The sequence below is a fragment of the Sceloporus undulatus genome, chromosome 2 (genome assembly GCF_019175285.1).
Source record: "Sceloporus undulatus isolate JIND9_A2432 ecotype Alabama chromosome 2, SceUnd_v1.1, whole genome shotgun sequence".
Taxonomy (NCBI): Eukaryota; Metazoa; Chordata; class Lepidosauria; order Squamata; family Phrynosomatidae; genus Sceloporus; species Sceloporus undulatus.
Genome location: NC_056523.1, coordinates 49252815 through 49273695, shown reverse-complemented (window position 1 = coordinate 49273695; position 20881 = coordinate 49252815). Strand labels below are relative to the sequence as shown.

The window sequence follows — 20881 nt, the reverse complement described above, 5'->3', positions numbered from 1 at the left end:
ATTGCAGCCCCCTCCCTATCCCCAGTTGTCCACTTCTCTTTTAATCATATGTGTATTAATTAAAACATGCATGGACCATGCTTGCTTATTTATATCTTGGCACACAACTACTGTGTTTTTATTTGTTTAGAAGCTGTCATTTCAGTGGGCTTCATAGCTCTTTCATGCATGCTGCAATGAAATGAATGAAAGCTCTCCAGGGCAGGATCAGCCTCTTAGTTGCCACCTTGCATACAATACTTCCTGCTTTTATGCCCTTGTTCTTGTCTGTTTCTCTAGGGGTCATGGGCAGTTTTCTTTGCCCGCAAGTAAAATAATAAATCCATAGTATAGACTTTCCCCCAAATGTAGCCATTATGAACTGTGTAAAAAGTTCATTACTGGTATCAAAGCCCTAATAATCAATCTTTAAGAGAGCTTCTGAATGAATGGCAAAATGTGTTAGAAGTTCTGTGCTTTGGGACACTAATACAGTTGTGTTCTTTTTGATAATTTGAGAAGCAAGCGAGAGAAGCACACCTGGATCTAACATTTAATTACAGCAATGCCATTCAATTCAATTAATACTTTGTTTTGCCATGACATTCCTTTTTAGCAATTCTCTGATTAAAAGTTTGTAACGGGGGGTGCGGAGAACACTAGCAACTTCAAAACATGTCTTTGCCTATGTAGCTGAAAAAATTGTGTACCTATTATGGACTATCCAAATTCACTGTTGTCTTTATACTATTTAATTAATTATATAGCTAGACAACCACACACACCTTTAAAACATTTTGAATTGAATTTTCACCCCAATCCCTGCTTGTACATTGTTTATTTCTCATTTGACACTTTAGTTAGCAGAATATTGTTGTTTGCAGCTGAACTGAAATGCTTCAGGACACAGAAACAATAAAGGAAGATATAAAGAACTTGTAATTACACAAAGTATATTAGAGTATGTGCATGCCTCTGTTAACAAAGCTTGACAGTGGAGCTTTTCTTTAGAAAGTCCTTTGTGGCTTTTCTTTTTCTTGTCTAGCTGAGAGATTTTTTTAAGCAGCATTGGCACCAGGAGGATGGTGAAAGTCTGCAGAAATACAGAATTTTGGTGTGGTATTGCAGCAGTGTGTCTACAGTAAATGATGCAAAAAAGCTTGAGCGGAGAAAGAATGGGATTTTCTAGCCAATTTTACTATAGCTGTTTCTGCCTGCCTGCAACATGCAAGGTGAACACCAGAAGCCTTCATTGAGTATGTGTGAAAAATAAAGCAAAGCAAAGGTGAGAGCAGATAGACCTGCCTCATCAGCTCCCCACAGCATGTTTTAAAAGCATAGATGTAGAACTTGGACCATCAAAACAGAAATTCCAAGAAAAATGGAGTCTGATGAAAAAAATAGTAATTCCTGATGCATTTTGGAAGTAGCCATAGTCTTTAGAAGTTCAAAATGTTTTGGTTTACTTATGCAAAGTTTACATGACATGGATATTTTATTTCATTTGTGCATGTTAGTTTTCAGTACAGTTTTCCTGCAACGTGTTGAACTGCTCTTCATTTTTGTGATGTAGATTCCTAGTCTTTTCATGTTATTTCTGTACTTTGTACTAAAGAAGTAAGGCCTAGGAACTCATCTACTTCATTAATTCAGGTATACCTGTAATGCTTGAATCTGGGCCCACACTGGTTCAGGAGCTAAATGTAGACCCAGAATTTTGGCATACATTTGATGTATTGGGTTTTTTTTAAAATCACAGAAATATTAGTAGAAATTACACTAGTTAGATACTGTTGTTAGCTAATTCGTTGTTCTGTTTTTAAAACTCGTGTTATGTGTTCCATTTAGGGAAATCAGAGCTTGGAAAACTTATTTTTGGACCAGAAATTCCATAATCTCCCAGAAAGCAACTCTGTATATTGGATGGAGGATTTGGTGACTACTGGAACTAGAATTAATTTTTCCAAGCTATATGGCAAGCCAGTAGATAGCAGTATAAAGTCATAGACTTATACAGATCCGTAAGGACATGTTTTAAAACATAAAAGTATTTTTATGTAAGCCCTCTTTTTTCAGTGGTTGTACCTTTACTGAGAAAAAATGAGGTTTCTCAGTATAGTGATTGGTTATTTGTTGTTGTCAAAAGCAAGTGAAATAAATCTCACGTCAAGATGTTCTTCATGGATAAAAGCTAAAAATATTAAAACTACGCACATTGCTGTGACTTAGACACATTTATTAACTTCCCGTGGAAGTGTGGGGCTGCCAGGGGAAAGCCAATCAAAACTGCTTCAGGAAGTTTCAGCATGATATTCAAGGTTGCCTACTCTGGATGCCAACTCTAGGCTATTGGTGGGGGAGGGAAACAGCCTGTTTTTAAACTTTTAAAATGCACATGGAAAAAATTCAGCTTTGTAGTAAGAAAAGACAAGAAGCAGATTTACTATACAGTTCAGAAAAAAGCCTACTAACTGTAAGATATCATAGTCAGCATGGCCAGGCCTTCCCAGAATAGCACCTGGTGACATAAAGATTCCCCCATATACATATATATGTGATGATTCTGCCCACCATTATTGTATTACTGTATTATTGTTTTTAGATTTTATTGTTTGTCATTTTAATTGTTAAAACTGTTTAATCCTTTTTTAAGGGGGGAGATTGTATATATTGCTGTATATACAATGTTAATGTTGTACGCCACTTTGATTGTTTTAACAAAAAGCGGGATATAAATAAAAGTTTTATTTTTATTTATTGTATTCTTTGTTCCTTAAATTTGCATAAATGCAGCTAGCATGCACATAAATCTCCCTTTTGATAGGATACAGAAAGCTAGTCTCCAGTCCTTGTGCTTTACCCAAAATTCTCTGTCCTTGTACAGCTTTCAAGCCACAGGAGATACTCCTGCTGGTTCTTACCAGAGGGATGGGGAGCAGGGCAGTATGCAGATCTGACTGCCCTAGGCTCTCAGGAGAAGGAAAAGATGGGTCACTACATTTGACAGAGCATCCTCAGTTCCTTTCCCCTCCAACCAAGCGGAGACCAGTTGCTTCTTTGTGGTCTCAATCATCTCCCCCCACTGGAAAGTGACACCAGGAGAGGCCTCTCCAAGGCGTGATAACTTCCAGGCAGTGGCAGTACCTGGAACTTTGCATGTGGAGCTAGACACATGTGTACGGTCGAAACTTGTGTGTATGTTAAAGAAGGGTCTTTTTCATCCAGATATTACCTGGCAATGATATATCATCAAGGAATATCTTGCACTGGTTACTTTGTGGGAAAGGGGGAGTGATGGTTGCTGGTCTATACGCATTGGAATTGCTGAGGCTATTGTTATGGCTGTTGAATAGACAGTCAGCCCTTGGTATCTGCTGGGGTTTGGTCCAAGCCTCCCACCCCACCCTGTGGATACCAAAATCCATGGTGCTCAAGTCCCATTATACACAACGGGGTAGTAAAATGGTGTCCCTTATATAAAATGGCAAAAGAGAAGGCTCAAGATCTTGTGAAATTAAAAACGGTTGCATCCCAAAATTGATTTTGGAGGAGGAAAGAAACAAGGATGTTCTGTAAAATGTAGTGCACCCATCTTTTCCTTCCCATGAGAATTTATATATAAATATTAATATTTTTAAAACAACTGCCATAGTCTCATCTCCAAATTGCTTTGTAACTCAGGTCCAAAACACACAGCAGAAATAATCCAGTTTGAGACCACTTCAACTGCTTGGCTTAAAGCTAGGCAATTCTGAGAACTGTAGTTTGTGAGATATTTAGTCTTCTGTCAGAGCGGTCTGGTGCTACAATAAACTGTAATTCCCAGGATTCCCTACCATTGAGCCAGGGCAGTTAAAGCAATCTTGAACTGGATTATTTTTCCAGTGTATTTTGGACTTTAGTTAAGTATTATTTTCCCCTAATTTGTAGGTGGTTGGGGTGGGAGATTGAGGTTGTCCACCACTGGCATGGCAACGAAATCATAGGAAATGTTTGAACTAGAGGCTTAGAATCATGGAATCATAGAATTGAAGAGACCACAAGGGCCATCCAGTCCAACCCCCTGCCATGCAGGAAATCACAATCAAAGCATCCCCAACAGATGGCCATCCAGCCTCTGCTTAAAGACTTCCAAGGAGGGAGACTCCACTGCACTCTGAGGGAGTGTGTTCCACTGTTGAACAGCCCTTACTGTCAGGAAGTTCCTCCTAAGGTTGAGGTGGAATCTCTTTTCCTGCAGTTTGCATCCATTGTTCCAGGTCTCTGAAGCAGCAGAAAACAAGCTTGCCCCCTCCTCAGTATGACATCCCTTCAAATATTTCAACAGAGCTATCATATCACCTCTTAACCTTCTCTTCTCCAGGCTAAACATCCCCAGCTCCCTAAGTCGTTCCTCATAGGTCATGGTTTCCAGACCCTTCACCATTTTAGTTGCCCTCCTTTGGACATGCTCCAGTTTCTCAGTGTCCTTTTTGAATTGTGGTGCCCAGAACAGGACACAATGTTCCAGGTGGGGCCTGACCAAAGCAGAATACAGTGACACTATTACTTCTCTTGATCTAGACACAATACTTTTATTGATGCAATCTAAAATTGCATTGGCCTTTTTAGCTGTCGCATTGCACTATTGAATCATGTTCAACTTGTGGTCTACTTGGACTCCAAGATCCCTTTTACATGTAGTCTCATTCAGCCATGTGTCCTCCATCCTATATCTGTGCGTTTCATTTTTCTGCCCTAAGTGCTTCCTAATTTGCTGTTCTTAGCCACTACTGTGCTACACCAGTTGTCATCCTCATTATGACAAATCCTCTGTATTAGATTTCAATGAACAAAATTTGGAAAATGCTATCCAATTGTAATAACATTTAGAGACTTTTAAATCTTGATACTCTGTATCTGCACAGGCTTATTACAGTAAGACTGGCCAGAGTGAAAATTCTGTTTTTCCCTCACTTCTCTAATTTGATATGCATGTCTATATGTGCTATATTTTCTGCAGTATATTTTAATGAGTTTCAGTCAAATTTATAGAGAATGAACCCAATAAAGAAAATACGTTAGATCTAATATTACCTTACAATTACTGTTGTGTGGCATAGTTACCAGAACATTGCCCCCTGAAGGACAGTTACTATTCTCCCCTACCAATTTAGCTGAGTAACATTAATAAGTAATAGTACAATTTGGTAATGCAACATAGAAATGCTGTTAAATTGTTCATTCATTGAAATGTAGTCAATCATGTCCTTTGAAGGAAAAAAAAGAGTTATCTGTGGTACTGAATTACGGACCATATGATATTTCAATTTCTTTTTTGTTTTGGGGTATACCTGTAGCCTTCATATTGCTTTGAGGGCACCCCCATAACCAGAAACAGGAAATGCCAATGGAAGGAAGGAAGCCACTTAGGGTTGCTGGGCTGAAAACTAGAGAATCCTGTTGTCCGTTTTGTGGCTGTTGCTTTTTATGCAACACCTGCTAAAACTCCCTCTTTTACACAACCATTAAATGGGGAGGAATATTGGGAGTTGCAATCCAACAATATCTGGAAATCCACATGATTCCCTGCCCTGCTTCATATGGTCCTCCATTTTTGGGGCTATGTCTTTTGTATGTAACTCAGGGGCTCGTCAGACCGGCCATTAAGGTCATCCTGGGGGCGGTTGGGGCATAGTGTCCACATGATGCATGCCCCGACTGCGCACCACTCCATACAGCATGTGGCATCATGATGCTCCTCCGGTGCTGCATTCACACAACGCACCACCAAAGAAATGCCGTATAGCCTCAGCATTGCAGTTATCACACCTTTACAGGGTGCAAAAAAGAGCTGCTTTTTGCGTCTCCTTTTCTCGCCCTGCAAAGGACAGATCAGGGCTGTGGCATGCCTCAGTTATTAATTGTGAAACTTTCTAAATCAACCCATTCAGAACATCTTAATAAGTATTTATTAGTGCTATACTGAACATTTGTTTTAATTTGGAGGGCAGGCAAAATAGGAGTTTCAGGGGCTTAAAATCAAATGTTTTTTACGAGCTGACAATGTTCGTGTGTGTGTGTTCACTGAAATTAAAGTTTTCATCCATTCCTGTTATTCAGTGCTTTTTTCTGAAAGTTTAGAAAGTTTTTTGGACTACAACACCCAAAGCCCCCAGCCAGCATAAGGATTATAATCAAAAATAGTTTTCGAGGTTTAACAGTTCTTCCTTTTATTGCCTTTTATTAGGCCTTTGATTGTAGTCCCAGACATCTGCAGTTCACTTTTAGAACACAAGGATTCCTCAAATTTATTGTTGTGTGCCTTCAAATCATTTCCAATTTAAGGCAACTTTAAGGTGATTTCTTGGCAAGATTTGTTCAGAGAGGGTTTGCCTTTGCCTCCCTCTGAGGCTAAGAGTGTGTGACTCACCCAACTTCCATGGCCAAGTAGGGATTCAAACCATGCTCTCCAATACTAAAACCACTATACCATGCTGGATCAAAGTCTTAATACAATAATCAGTACATAGTACTCAATTAGCTAATCAGATTAGACCAATTCAGAAGGAGAGCAGTCCTCCTAACTTCATACCGAACAGGATACAATTTGTAACCATACTGGTATTCAGATACCTCAGCCTCAGCTAAGGATAGTGTGTCTCTTCTGAATGAATGCCTGGAGGAGGTAATGGACTGGATGAGGAAAAATAAACTGGGCTGAATCCAGACAAGACAGAAGTGCTTACTGGCTTTGGAGGTGTATCAACCAGTCCTGGATGGGGTTACACTCCCCCTGAAAGACTGTGTTCGCATGATGTGTCTTTTCAACTGGTGTTGTGTTTTTTAACTGATGTTCTACAATGCTCAGCACATTGGGCTACCTCTGTACCAAGTTTGGAAACTTCAATTATTTCAAAACACGGCAGGTAGATTAGTTGCTGGGACATCAAGCAGTGATCATATTACACTAATATTAAATTCATTCCACTGGCTGCCAATTAATTTCCAGGAAAGGTACAAAGTGTTTGTGGTTACCTTTAAAGCCCTACATGTTTGGGTCCAGGTTACTTACAGGCTTGCCTACTCCTGTATAAACCTCCCCATACATTCAGGTCCTGAGGGGGTCATTTTCTCCAGTGAGCCAGGACTAGGTTGGCAATTGTCAGCCAGAGGACGTTTTCTTCAGTTTCCCCTAAACTGTGGAACGATCTTCCGGAAGAGATTCAACAACTGAATACACTGTTTGAATTTAAAACAGCATTAAAACGGGTCTCCTCCACCAGTCCTATACAGATTATTTTTAAATTGTAAATTTTAAATATGAATTTAAATGTGAATTATTTTAATATGTATTGCTTTTAAATTGATGATGTGTCGTTTAAACTGATGTTGTATTTTATAACTGATGTTTTGTTTTAAACTGATGTTGTGTATTGCTTTGTTGTTCCCCACTTTGATCCATGAGGAGAGGTGGGTAAAAAATCAATGATGTTATTGTTGTTATTATTCAGATTTGCTTACAGGAACAATATCATGGCAATATTACAAAAGCTGTTCAGGGAGAGAACTTGAATCATTGCGTTCATTCTTCTTAACACATGCCAAGAATGGAAACTTATTTACAGACAGCACTTGCTGCTGGATTTACATGTAGCTCCAGATGAAATTTCAGGCCTCAGATTATGAGTGACCTTTAAATTTAATTGTTTTTAAACTAAACTTGCAATTTCACATAATATAATAATAACCATTTTATTAACTATATCAAAATCATCATCATCATTAAAAATCTAGTTCTTCCTTCAGTGTGGAGCCTCCACACTTTTAAAAAATTGCCCCAGGGGTTTGTGGTAGTTTTGCAGAATGACACAAACATTTTAATGAGATGATATTTCACCTACCTTTCAGCTTTGCATTAATAATTATGCCCTTTAAAGTGCTGCAGTATGATCGTGTTTAGTGCATTAGTGTGGATTCACTTTCATCATAGCTTATTTGCATTACAGAAAGAAGAAAGTATTTTGACTCTGCGGCTCAGAGGTCTTAGAAAAATTGAATCACCTTCTTGTCAAATGATGCCTTTCACATTCTGCTGTGGACTAGAACTATCTAAAGAGATAGTTGTAACAGCTGGGTAGATTATAGTTTTGTCACATCTGCTGTCTCTTATGGATGAGCTTTGTAAATCTTTAATAGATCCCACCAGAGGTAGGCATTGAAAATACGTATGTATATCTGAGTTTGTTTAAATATTTATATGCCTCCTTTCTGCCAGAGAAGTCCAAGTGAGTTAACAGTGAGTGAAAATTAACACATAAAAAAGAAGAATCTTTTGTTGATTAAGAGAGTGAGTGCCTGGATCATAAGTCCTCCCATGTTTGCTAACCACATACTGTGTTCATGCTTTGTAATATTGGATGATGGGTTATACTGTACACGTGGTGATGCTGGGTGAAGAGATTGTTTATCTTTCATGATGCTGGCTAATGATCAGGTGTGAGGAAAGGAAAAATGTGCTTTGAACTGTCATGATCAATTCAGTAGGAATACTTTGGTTTTCTGAATAAAGCTTTCTGACTTTGCTGAAGCTTGTGTTCCTGAAGTGAAATGAGCCAGTACATGACAGTGAGTAACTGACATAACCAAAATGGTGGTGATCAGCTGTGTTTCTAGGTCTTAGACATTGCTGTTGATAGGGCTGTTCCAACAGCCATTCAGTGATGCCTTGTAGAGTCCATTTACCAATCACTAAAAAAAAAAAGAAAAGAGGAAATGAAATAGCAAAAAAGGAGGACAAGACTGACATAAAACGTATGTGTGCTGATTTATATCAAGTAATGCAAATTCAGAAATAATGGCTATAGTATCAGTGGGAATGTTATACATATCACTTAATGGGAAAGACTGGGACCAGATTGCACATGCCTGATCAATCTGGTGTCCTAGCACTAACTACTGGTGGGCTCTTTCAAAGCCCCTGTTGTTTCAGAGCCCCGGTTCCCACACTTCTGTATCTTGGATTGGACACAGCTTAGAGAATTGTTTAAAATAGATGAATGTTCTCAGATGGCTCTTCAGAGGACCATCCTATGTCAATTTAGGTGTCATATCCTTCCCATGTGTGGTGTCCAGAAATCACACACAGGTAGTACCAGATCTGTCTGAGTCCTTGGGTCCTTTCATGCAACACAGTTATAGCACTATGATTCCCTTTTAATTACCATGAAAACGTCCCACTGATTCTTGGGATTTGTAGTATCCTGAAATACTTGATCTCTCCATCTGAGAATTCTACCTTTCCAAACAACAAATCTCAGGATTCTATAGGATGCAGATGTGTCAATTAAAGTAGAAGCATATTGCTATAATTCTGAAGTGTGACTTGTGGAACAGGACATTTTCGCAGCAGCAGTTAGGCCTTGTCCATTGCCCTTGGAAACCACACTTCCTTGTTTGTAGCATTATCTATCATTGGTCCTTGTAGTAAGGAAGGACAGCAACACCATCCTTAAACCTGCTTGTCCATTCCCCCTTTAAAAATCAGTCAGTGCTCTGTGCCACTGATCGGTTTTTATTAGGCTGTTCTTCTCTCCTTTATGATCCCCACTTTAACTACTGTTTTCCTGTAAACCTGGGGGTAACCTAGATGGAGCCTCTTTCCCCTGTTCCAGTGATACCATGTTTGTCTATAGTGGCAAAAACATTCACAGCCTGAATAATGGGGATTCTGCTGTTGGGCAGAGGAGAGCCTTGGGTAGTTTTTACAAGGCACAACATACACAGCTTATGATTTCTCAAACAGCCAATAGAGTTGGTGGCTTTTACTATACAGTTGTCAGCACAATTGGTCTCTGAGCAAGGGGAAAAAAATAATAGAGAAAGTGAGGTTCTGTAATTATTCCAAGGAACATTGTCCATGTTTTTGTGGGTTTTTGGGATATGTGAGAGAACCTCCCTTTTTCTCTTTTTCCCTTTTTCCGATCTGCGACCCCCTTTTACTTACGCCCCAGTTTAATTTTGTTTCCCCACTACTCCCCGACTTCCGTGTGCATGTGCTTTCATCGTACGCGGCTTGATTATATACATCTTTTCAGGAATCCCACCCAACCACCTTCAACCACAGCCACATAGCCCAAAAAAACCACTAAAACTATGGATGTTGGCTGTGAAAGCTTTCGACTTCACAATGTCCACATTAATACTCAATAATTGTGCTTAAAAGTTAACTGAAGCACGAGTTAAAGAAGTATAAAGCAGGCACCAATTTCATTCAGTATGAAAGGCTCTGCAATCACACAATGTACAAATATGGAACACCTCCCCTGTGAAAAGCAAAACCAACTTCATGGTGTTTCTCCTCCCAATTTTTAGCGTAAATCTTTTTTACTCATCCAGAGTTGTAGACAATTAGTTTGTTGCAGATGAATTGCAGGAAACTCCATATAACCTCTCTACTTCCTTCTAATACAACAAGATGTTTGTGCCAGCCACATATTATAGGTGTGATTTTAAGCTTTTGTGAAAATGTTAATTCACCTCTCTCTCCTCTTTTACTCTTGCCTTTCCTTTGTATTCCAGATGTTGGTATTGTCCAGTTCTGTCTGCAGATCTGTCTCGCTGTTATCTTTGTATAATTATTTGGTGTTTCTGTTGTTTGTTGTATTGTCTTTTATTACTTGTTTATTTTTATAAGTGAGAGTTCAACTGAGTCATGTGGTAGAATTGAAATGAAGCAAATGAAAGAATAGAGCTTCAACAATAGTTAGCTATGGTGCCACTGCCCATTGTATCTGAGAAATCTTCCACCCTTGTCACACCTCCTGGCTGCTGCCCGTTAGCTGTTTGGCAACATTTCATTTTCTCTTCAGCAAAAAGCATATCTGACGCGAGCGGACCCTCCAACAGCCTTGCTATTGTCAGCATAGCCTCTTGCCTTGCAGAAGCATTCATCCCATGAAAGGTAGCGCAGTAGTAGTTGGAAATGATAGTGAAACATATTGCAGTACCAGCTGTCTAGTGTTGATTGAACATGCATTTCTGAAACTTTTAAGGGCTTTTGCATTTTTAATTAAACACTTCCTCATTACAGATTCAATTCATTTTATTCCTTTCAATGTGTGTGGGAACCAACACTGCCTCCTTCTCTGTGTGTTTCAAAAAGAAGCTGGATATCTGTCTGTTGGTTGTTTTAGCTATTCAATCTTGCCAAGAGAGTCTCTGTGATAGGTTTGCCCTGATTTGAAGGTGCAACAGGAATAGCATAGCTGTTTCTTATCGTCACCACTGACATTGAGCACCTTTGATCAGAGAACTTTTTGTATACAACTGTACTCCTACAAGATGTCTGGTTTGATTATTATCCCCTTGATTATATGTGTACCTGAGTGACAGAAGGTGTTCATCAGCCTGCAGAATTAGCCTTTATTGCCCATAATGAGAAGACAATAGGAAGATGCACATTCCAATTCACCAACTCCTGTTCTATTCTGTTAGAATGTGCTAACTTCTAGATATGCTGTTGATTTGTATTGCAGATATTTATGGATGGAGGCATGGAGCATTACCATTTGGAGTCAGCCCGTGATCTTCTTTTTTGCTACTTATGATACATAGTGCCTATCCCATAGCATAAAATGCAATTGCTTTTGGTTGTTGTAGTTGCAGTTGTTACAAATTAATTCAATAGTTTATGGGTCTGTTTTCCATACGGACACCATTTTTTATAGCATACAGTACACTTTTAATTATCCAGCAAGATCTGTGCTTTCATGGGACCCATGGGGGCTTATGTTAAGCCCTTTAATTTGGCTTTTCACTGGCATGCAACAATTAATTTATCGTTAATGGACCAATTAGAGTTAATGGATGGAGGAATGTTTAAGGGCACAGTCTGTTTTGCCAGGACCCCCTCTTAAAGAGCTAATAAAGGACCCTTCCACTTGGGTATTGGTTGGATTATTAGATGGTATATCTTGAAAGGCCTAAGTAGCACAGTTGACCTATCACCACCAAACACCTTTCAGTGATCTGTCAGCCCACAGGAAAACTTTATCAGTTTTGACCAAGACAGTCACCCGGGGCATCTTCTCTTTTTCTCTATAATGGAGCATCAACCAAGTAGAGTACCACGTCGAGATAGTTCTTCTCTTACCATTTATGTATCCTTGCTTCAAGGGATTGTCAGATGTAGGGGTGTGTTTTGATCCAAAGAGTACTTTGCTAGCTTTTTTGATCACCCTTTTACATTCGTGTGTTATATCATTTCATATGCTCGACCTCTCCTGTTTATCAGTGTGCAGTCTCCTATTTCTTGATAAAACATTGTCCCTTTTTTGTTCTTCAACCGAGGCATTTTAGAAGTAATACTTTTGTGTCCTAACCCACACCCAATCTGGGCTTTTAGATGCTCAGTGGACAATGGACCTGTGCAATTTCAGGCAAAGGAACGGGGGCTCATCTACACCACCAGAATAGTTGGGCTGCTCCTGGAGTATTGACTCCAGGTTGCCCCTGGATCTCTTGTTACCTCTGTTCTGTGCAGCTACACCAAACAGCTGTCTACCCACAGGTCCTGCTGTGCTGCTTGGTGCTGCCACTGCTAGCACAGGTTCTGAAGTCAGAAATTCTGGTCTGAAACAGGATTCTAATAGTTCATTTTAAAAATTTAAGACTTCCGGTTTAATTTTTATGTAATATGTAGGTTTTGTCTGCGTGGTGGGTGTTGCTGAACTGCAACTCCCAGCATTCCTTACAAATGGTTATGGTAGTTAGTGTCTGCTGGAATAAGCAACCCAACATTGGAGAACTGAATGATACTCACCTCTAATCCTTTCAGCAAGTTACATTTTGCAAGCTGTCTTTTGTGACCATTTTCTAAGCATAATAAGGTTTTAAGGTTTTTCTTCTTTCTAATGCACATAGATTCTGATGATGGACAGTTTAATAAAACTTGATGGACCTTAATGTTGCAGATGCATTTGCACTCTATTCAGTTTTTCTTTTTTTTTAAAAAAAAAACTTGGTGGCACAATCTGGTGTCAGCATTGTAATGCAGTAGCTTCCCGCTTCAACTCATGAATCTTTTTGAATGAGAAAATGGACACCCAGTGCAATTCCATTAAAAGTGCCCTGCTTTGGGGAGTAGTGATACTATAGTCACATGAGCCTTATTTCAAGGTTATGGGCATAAGATTCTCAAAACTGCAGTTGAATGAGTGGCAATATCTATTAGTGTGCTATAGCAGCTAAGCATTAGGGCTGGTGTGGGGGGGGTCGGCGTACCGGGTTGCATGATGGGAATGTGTAGTCCGTCTCTCTCCACCTTCCGCGAGCGCAACAAACTTACTTGAGTCGGAGCCAAGAGGTTGGTGGATGGTGGAGCGGTCCGGTGGCCTGTTCGAGAGAAAAAAATCAGCGTTAGCATGTAGAGACCTTGTCCTATGCTGCACTGTAAATGCATATGGTTGTACGCCATATACCACCTAGTTATGCGCGGGTTGTTATCTTTCTCGAGGCCAACCACGTCAGGGGTGCGTGGTCCGTGACCAACTGGAAGGGTGCTCCCCACAAATAATATTCAGTTCAGTGATGGCCCATTTAATTGCCAAGGTTCTCTTTCAATGGCCGCATAGCGTTTTTCGCCTCCTTTAACCTTTTACTGGAAACAACACCGGGTGTTCACCATCCTCCCAACTCCTGCGACAGACAGCCCCCAAACCCTACTTCTGAGGCATCTGTCTGCCGATATAAACGGTTTTGAGAAGTTCTGGGCTCTTACTACGGATAACTGTATAGTGTGCTTTTCAGTGTGTCTAAAGCTTTTTGCCTTTCCCGACCCCATCTTACTCTTCTTGGTTGTCCTTTTTTCGTCAGGTTCGTTAATGGACAAGCTATGTGAGCGAATGAGGATGGAACCTACGATAGTAGTCCTATCAACCCAGAAACTGTCTCACCTGTTTTGGTTGTGGAATGCCCCAATCCTGTATTTTCACCACCTTGTCAGCTAGAGGCTTTATTAAGCCTTGCCTTACTAAGTTCCTAGATACTTTACCTGCTTACAAGCGATAGCACACTTCTTGGGATTAACAGTTAAGCCAGCCTTCTTAGGCTAACAGGACTCTGGCTAAATGTCCCATGTTTCCTCCCAAGAGTCACTGTATATGATTATGTCGTCTATGTAGCTGCCGCAAGTCTGAAAGTCCTTCAGATCAAATCCATAGCTCTCTGAAAGTAGCCGCTGCCCGCAACCCGAAGGGCATGCGCGTGAATTGGAACAAGCCTTTCGGGGTTGCAAATGCTGTTTTCTCCTTATCTTCTTGTCTCAATTTATTTGCCAATAGCCCTTGGTGAGGTCGATGGAAGACAAATACTTAGCTTGTCCTAACTTCTCTAAAGTTAATGGTCCGGGCATAGGATAAGCGTCAAATTTCGTACTTGTTTACCTGTCTAAAATCTATGAGATCTCACGGTTCCGTGCAGGCTTGGTACCATTACCGTAGGCTCCTCCAGGGCTCCTGGAAGGCTCATTCCCCCTAGAGACACATGGTTCCTCTTTATTTTTGCCTCCTGAACTCTCCAGGCCAGGGCCTAATGGGTAACCGTACCACTACCTTGGTGGTCTGTGAGTATAGCTGCTGATCACCCTGTACAACCCGGCTTCCTCTTAAACACGTCCTCAAACTGTTTTTGTACTCCCTTACCTGTGTTCCTGTTGTTTGGTATAGAGAACATGATCGGTACTTCCCCTGTCTCCAAAAATCCTTGGTTTGGGCCCTATCATCCACTCTTCTTCCTCGGGTTCACTAACCACTTCGGTGCTAGGGCTTCTCGAACCTTCCAAGCCTTTAAAAGATTAATATGAAAAATCTTTCTCCTGGGAGGATCTTCCCCCATCTGACCCTCTAGTCACAGGTCCTACTTTTCTGACTACCTCAAAAGGACCCTGCCCTGTGAAACAACTTAGACTTCTGAGTAGGTAATAATACCGGGCCCTTTGCCCTACCTGCAGCTCACGTTCCTTCACTTGCCGATCATACCATTTTTCTGCTCTTTTGAGCTTTCTTTAAGTTTTCCTGGCTACTTGCCCATTTCTCTAGTTTCTGCCTCATTTGTAACGACGATTGTAACTCCGATGAGGATTAGATCCTCTTTCCCAACCCTCTTTTGGATATCTATACTCCTCTGGGTTTCCTTCCATAATCAATTCAAAGGAGGAAAACCCTCAGATGACTGTGGACAACTCCCTAAAGGCAAAAGTAAGGGTTCCACCACTGGGGCCACTGTTTGGGATGTCCGTCACAAATTTTTTTTAACCTGGTCTTAAGGGTTCTATTAAATCTCTCACCCATCCCCTTGGATTGTGGGTGGTAAACGAGGTCTTAAAAGGTTTAACCTTTCACATCTGCCACATCTTGGCTAGGGTCTGACTCATAAATGGGCCTTGATCCGTTAAAATTTCCCTGGGAACCCTACTCTGAAGAGCTTAATAGTTCTTGAGCTATCCGCGTAGCATGGATCGTTCTCAACGGGATAGCTCAGATACCTAGTAGCGCAATCTACCACCACCAGTAAATATCGATCCCGTCCAGCCGCGTCTCCAAAGGGCCGACGATTTGTCCCTGGTATTCGGCAAATTCCACAATGGGTAAAGGTATCAACTTTCCAGCGGGAGCCCCTCTTCCCTGTACCAGTTGACACTGTGGACAAGACTGACAAAAAGCCTTCACATCCGCGAACACTCCAGGCCAATAGAACCTCTGGACCACCCTTTGTACTGTTTTATCCACTCCTAAATGCCCAGCCATCGGAATTTCATGGGCTAGCCTCAATACCCCATTCCTAAGAGCCCGGGGAACTACTAATTGCTCTTCTGGAGTCCCAGGACCTCCCTCCGGGGGAATGCGATATAACAAATCCCCCTTCATCACAAAGCAGGGTCTCTGGTTTCCCTTTTCCGCCTGAGCCTGTCTTAAGGCTTCTTGCAGGCAAGAGTCATCCTGTTGCCACGCAACCACTTGCGCTCGCTTCACTCCTCCCAGATCCAATTCTACTACCCCGGTCGCGTCTGCGGCTAGCCCTTCTGGTTCCCTTAACAGACGGCGCCAGCCGGGCCAATCTCTCCCTAGCAAGGCTTCTCTCCTTAAAGTGGGAACCACCCCTACCTTAATCCTCCTTTGTAGGCCTTCTACCTCCACCAGGGCCCACACTACATTATAGGCCTTCAAGTCCCCGTGTATACACCTTACATTAACCTTATGAATGGGCTGACCTCCCGGGACTTCCCTTACCAAGGTCTGACTACATCCCGAATCTACTAGGGCTTGTATCTCGCGTCCATTTACTTTAATATTGAGAATTTTCCCCCTCAGTTCATCAGTACTCACCTGAGCCGCATCCCAGGTATCTCCCCACGAACACTCCATCACGGGGCATTCCCTTCTTATGTGCCCCTCCATTCCACATGTGAAACAAACTAAGGGCTTTCGCGGCCCTTCCTTGGTCCCGGTTTCCGCTGCATTCCGTGTGGCTTCCCCCACCTTCGATGCTTGGGTTTCCTCTCTGGCTGGCTGTGTCAGAGGGGTCCCTCTTCCTTGGGGTCTCCAGTTTCCCGCCAAACTTTTACCCCCGCGCACAGGCACCCCTTCCATTCCCCGTCGCAGTCTTCCGCTTTCGCTTTCCTCTGCCGACGTGAAGGCCTCCATCAAGCTTATGGCTTTTTCCAAATTCTGGGGCCTATGACACCGTACCCAATTCCTCGCTTGAGCAGGCAACGCCCCCACGAATTGCTCGACCAGGACAAGCTCAGCCACCTCCCCAGCCGTGCGTTCTGTGGGTTTTAACCACCTTAACCCACTGGCCCTAATTTTCTGGCCTAATGTCCGAGGGTGCATTCCCGGTTTCCAACGAAGCTCCCTCAACCTTATCCTATAAGTATCCTCGGAAATATTTAAAGTCTGCAAAATAGTTTGCTTAACTTTCCCGTAGTCTCGAGCCTCCTCCGGCGACAAAGTGTCCACTGCCTCCTGTGCGGGACCCGTGAGACAGGGGGTTAGAATTAAAGCCCACTGCTCCTGCGGCCATTGGGCTGCCGCCGCCACCCTTTCAAAGGTGTTGAGAAAAGCCTCAACATCGTCCTGGGGCCCCATCTTCATTAACTTGAGCGGATTAAGCCCCACCGACCAGGTCAGCCCGCGGTCCTCTCGCCCAGTAGCCTGTGGAGTCCTCCATAAGCTCGTCATTTGGGCAACTAGCTGATTCTGGGCCGCCTGTTGTGCTGCACAAACTTGCTCGAGGACTCGGGTCTGTTGAGCGGACACGTGTTGCAACATAAGTTGTTGCTGTTCAGCAAACCAAACAAAAAGTTGCTCCTGTGACGACCGAGGCCCCGCCTTAGGGGCGGTGCCCGCATTCTCCACCAGTGTGGGCGGGGTCGGCGTACCGGGTTGCATGATGGGAAGTGTAGTCCGTCTCTCTCCACCTTCCCGAGCGCAACAAACTTACTTGAGTCGGAGATTTTGCTGCAACAACCGTGTCTTTTAATATCAACAGGTGAGTAACAACATTTCTTCCCTCCACCAACAGTAACCTCCAAATACTTGTCTCCAAACAACAGTCTATCAAGCCGCTTTACTTATCGAAGTCCAGACTACGTTCCCAGCGGCACAATTTCACTTAGGAGCCCCCTCCGGAATGTTTCTCCAGTGGCTCCCGATCAGCCTTTTCCCATTCCTTTGGCTCCAGACCCTGCTCCCACCGGTCCCCTTTACTATCCCACCATTCCTCTTCTAAATTAGAGGAAGGTCTTCGTTCCCATCCTTCTTCTTCGGAATATGGGAAGTCTCCTTCTTCCCTTGGGTCTCTCAAACGCAGAGTCTCATGAGGTCCTGGGCGTCGAGGACTGTTGCGGCTTTGTAAGGACACCGGCCGTCCCACCCTCATGGGGCTGTGAACAATCCTTTCTCTCCCTAGCTCGGCCGCCTCACCGCGTCCCCCTCTTCCGCGTCTCCAACCTCTCCCCGCGCACCGCTGAAGCTCTCCCTTTATCTCTCTTGCTGGCCCCGCCTCTTCTTCTTCCAGACCTGCACTTGGAGCCAATTCCTCAATTCTTTCCACCTGATCGCTCCCTCCCTCTCCAACTCTCTCTTCAACCCCCTCTACCTTTCTACAGCTGGTTTTCAAATAATGAGAAGAATCGACCTCATTTAGAGGATTGTATCCACTTGTAGGCAGTGCAGTTTTAAAAGGGTGCAAAAGTACTTTTCACTGAGTTAATTTACCAAGGTGAAGAGGAGGGTGGAATCTTGACTTTCCAGTAGGCTTAGGCAAAAACAAACTGCTGCAGTTTCTCCTAGCTTGTGTATTCTTCCTCGTTTTTCCCATCTTGACCACAGTCTAATGTCACTTGGGCACACACGTCCTGGTTTTCAGCTGTGAACAATTGGAGGGTATGTAATTAGAACACTCTCTGCTGTTCCAAAGAGAGGTCTTTCACTGTTCTATAATCTGTGAGCTATACATACAGTAGGCTTGCCATAACAGCTGGCTAGGAATCTGCAGATTTGACTACCTGCATATTCCCATGCCCAATATTATTGACAGGAAGCACATGCATATGGATGCACTGACATGGATATGTGCACATCACTGTCCACTGAATAATATGTGGCTTCATTGTCTGTGTTTTTCCCATCTGTGGGCAGTGTGGAAACTGAACCTCTGCAGGTGAGAAGGGCCCACTGTTTTTGGAAAGGCCAGGAGCTGAATCAGATTTGGCTTAAGAAAGTGGAAATGCATTTAGTATAATAATAAAATAAATAATAATAAACTGTTTATTTATATACCGCTTTTCCTCGAGATCAAAGCAGTTCACATCAAGTAAAACTATGACAAACATCATAATACAGTATAAAAACAGTTAAAACATTCAATTACAATCATAAACTGTATAAACTGTAGAGATTCTTGACACAAGTTTAATAATTGGGTTTTGTGAAACAAATAAGGTCAGAATAATCATTTGTCTTTAAAAGAGAAATGAGAAGAGAAGGCATCAAAGATAGCAAAGACACATGGCAAAACTGGAATCCTGTTGAGTAGTTGCAAATACATAACTTTAACCTACAGTTGCATATTCACAATTGCTATGTATTTACAATCCCTACACAGTTCCTAGTTTAGTTAGGGACTATGTAGGGACAGTGAAAGTCCCCTAAACCCTACTTGCCACTAAGCAGCTGCTGAGATGGCTGGGGGTTTATTCCCCTGTTGATTTGGAAGCAGCTGCCTAATCTCCCCTCCCACCCCTTGTGTGAGCAATCTGATGTGAGGGAGATTTGCAACAGGGATCTTTTTCGTGCCTGTTGTTCCAGAGATTGCTCGTGAGGTGGGGTGAAAATCTTACCAATTGCTTCTTGATTAACAAGGCCTCTTTTGATCCCAGTGGCTGCTTATTGGTAAGAGGTCTGGTACAAAAAGAAAGGGAAGAACATGCTAAATCTTTAATATGTTCCATATCCTCCAACATTTCAGAGATGCAAACTGGAATACATGTGGCCAGGTGACATAAAAGTGTGGTCAAGATGGCAAAACTTATTAATGAGGAACAACACACAAGCTAGGAGATGCTGCAATAGTTTGCTTTTGCCTGAACCTACTGGGAAAGACAGTAATTCCCCCTTTTCTCCCACCCCCACTCAGTTAATTCAGTACAGACTATTTTCGTACATTGAACTCATTTTGCTACAGTTGATGTAAGCAAAGCACAAAGGTGGAAAGAAGAGAGAGGAACTGGCATTGTAAAAGTAACTGAAAAAGTGGGACAACAAAGGATTAGTGGGTTAACCGGGCCTGTCTCTGTCAAACTGGGATGACTGGAAGGTGTGATGTACCAGACACTAATCTAATGTGAAATTGCTCTGATTCACATAATCTATATATCATTCAATCAACCAGTGGCCTCTGACTGATTGACTGTCAAAATATGTCTTCCTTTAGTTCAAGTTATAATTCCCCAAGCATAAACAAAATTGAAAATAGCTGAAACCCATTAGTGACAATAGTGCTATAAGGGTCTTCAGAAAATTATCTTTGCAGCTTTGCCTTTGCTGGAATGTTTCCCAGCAGCTGCAGATTTTTTTTAAAAAAAATCTCTTTCTATAAAATTGTTGTTCCATCTTCTGCCAACTAGTAAGACATTGCTTGAAGCTTCTAGGATGTGTTGAGAAGATTGCAGGGATGTCTCTTAATAAGAAGACCATTGAAAACTGACTACACCAAAGTGCTGTTTGAGACTTGTGTAAGGTGATTGCTTTCCAAGCTGGCATCTTTTCTCTTATTCTCCTGATAATAAAGTGAAGGCTCTCATCAACTCTTCCTATAGTAATCAGTGTTATTTGTTCCTTTGTTCTGTGAAATATACGTTGTGAAATGACACAGCCTCCGCTAGGGTGATTTCATGGCTTTGTATCTTCTTGATTATATGTCAGATTATACTTCCACCCTCACCATGCTACAGACCCCAATGGAGACAAAGAATAGAACTGTAGCATTTTCAGTAATGGCTTTCTCACCTTGTGGAATTGCCTCCTAAGGAACATCTTCCAGTTCCTTTAAAAACAAAGTAACAGCATGCAAGGTGGAGGGCCCAACCAGATGTAATCCCTCTTCTGGGGTATCACCCACTAATGGCCCCACCACTGCACCCACCTCCAGTGACACCACTGCCCTGCCTCATATGCATCCATCCATTAAAAAAAGATCAGTATGTCTGCACAGTCCTTTTGCACAGAATCCCAGCTTAATGTTGTATATACACATGGTCATAGCCTAGTTTTGAGGGTGGGTCTACACCAGTCAGAATACTCAGGGTTTCTTCCACAATATTCTAGCCCTGGAGCTGCCCTGAATTTCCCCCCAAAATGAG

At 42.1% G+C, this 20881-nt stretch overlaps 1 protein-coding gene across 5 annotated transcripts in view; it reads left to right on the top strand.

The window, feature by feature from the left end:
• FGD5 (FYVE, RhoGEF and PH domain containing 5) overlaps nt 1–20881 on the top strand; it is a 232916-nt gene that overhangs the window by 27477 nt on the left and 184558 nt on the right. The gene's annotated exons all lie outside the window — the stretch shown is intronic.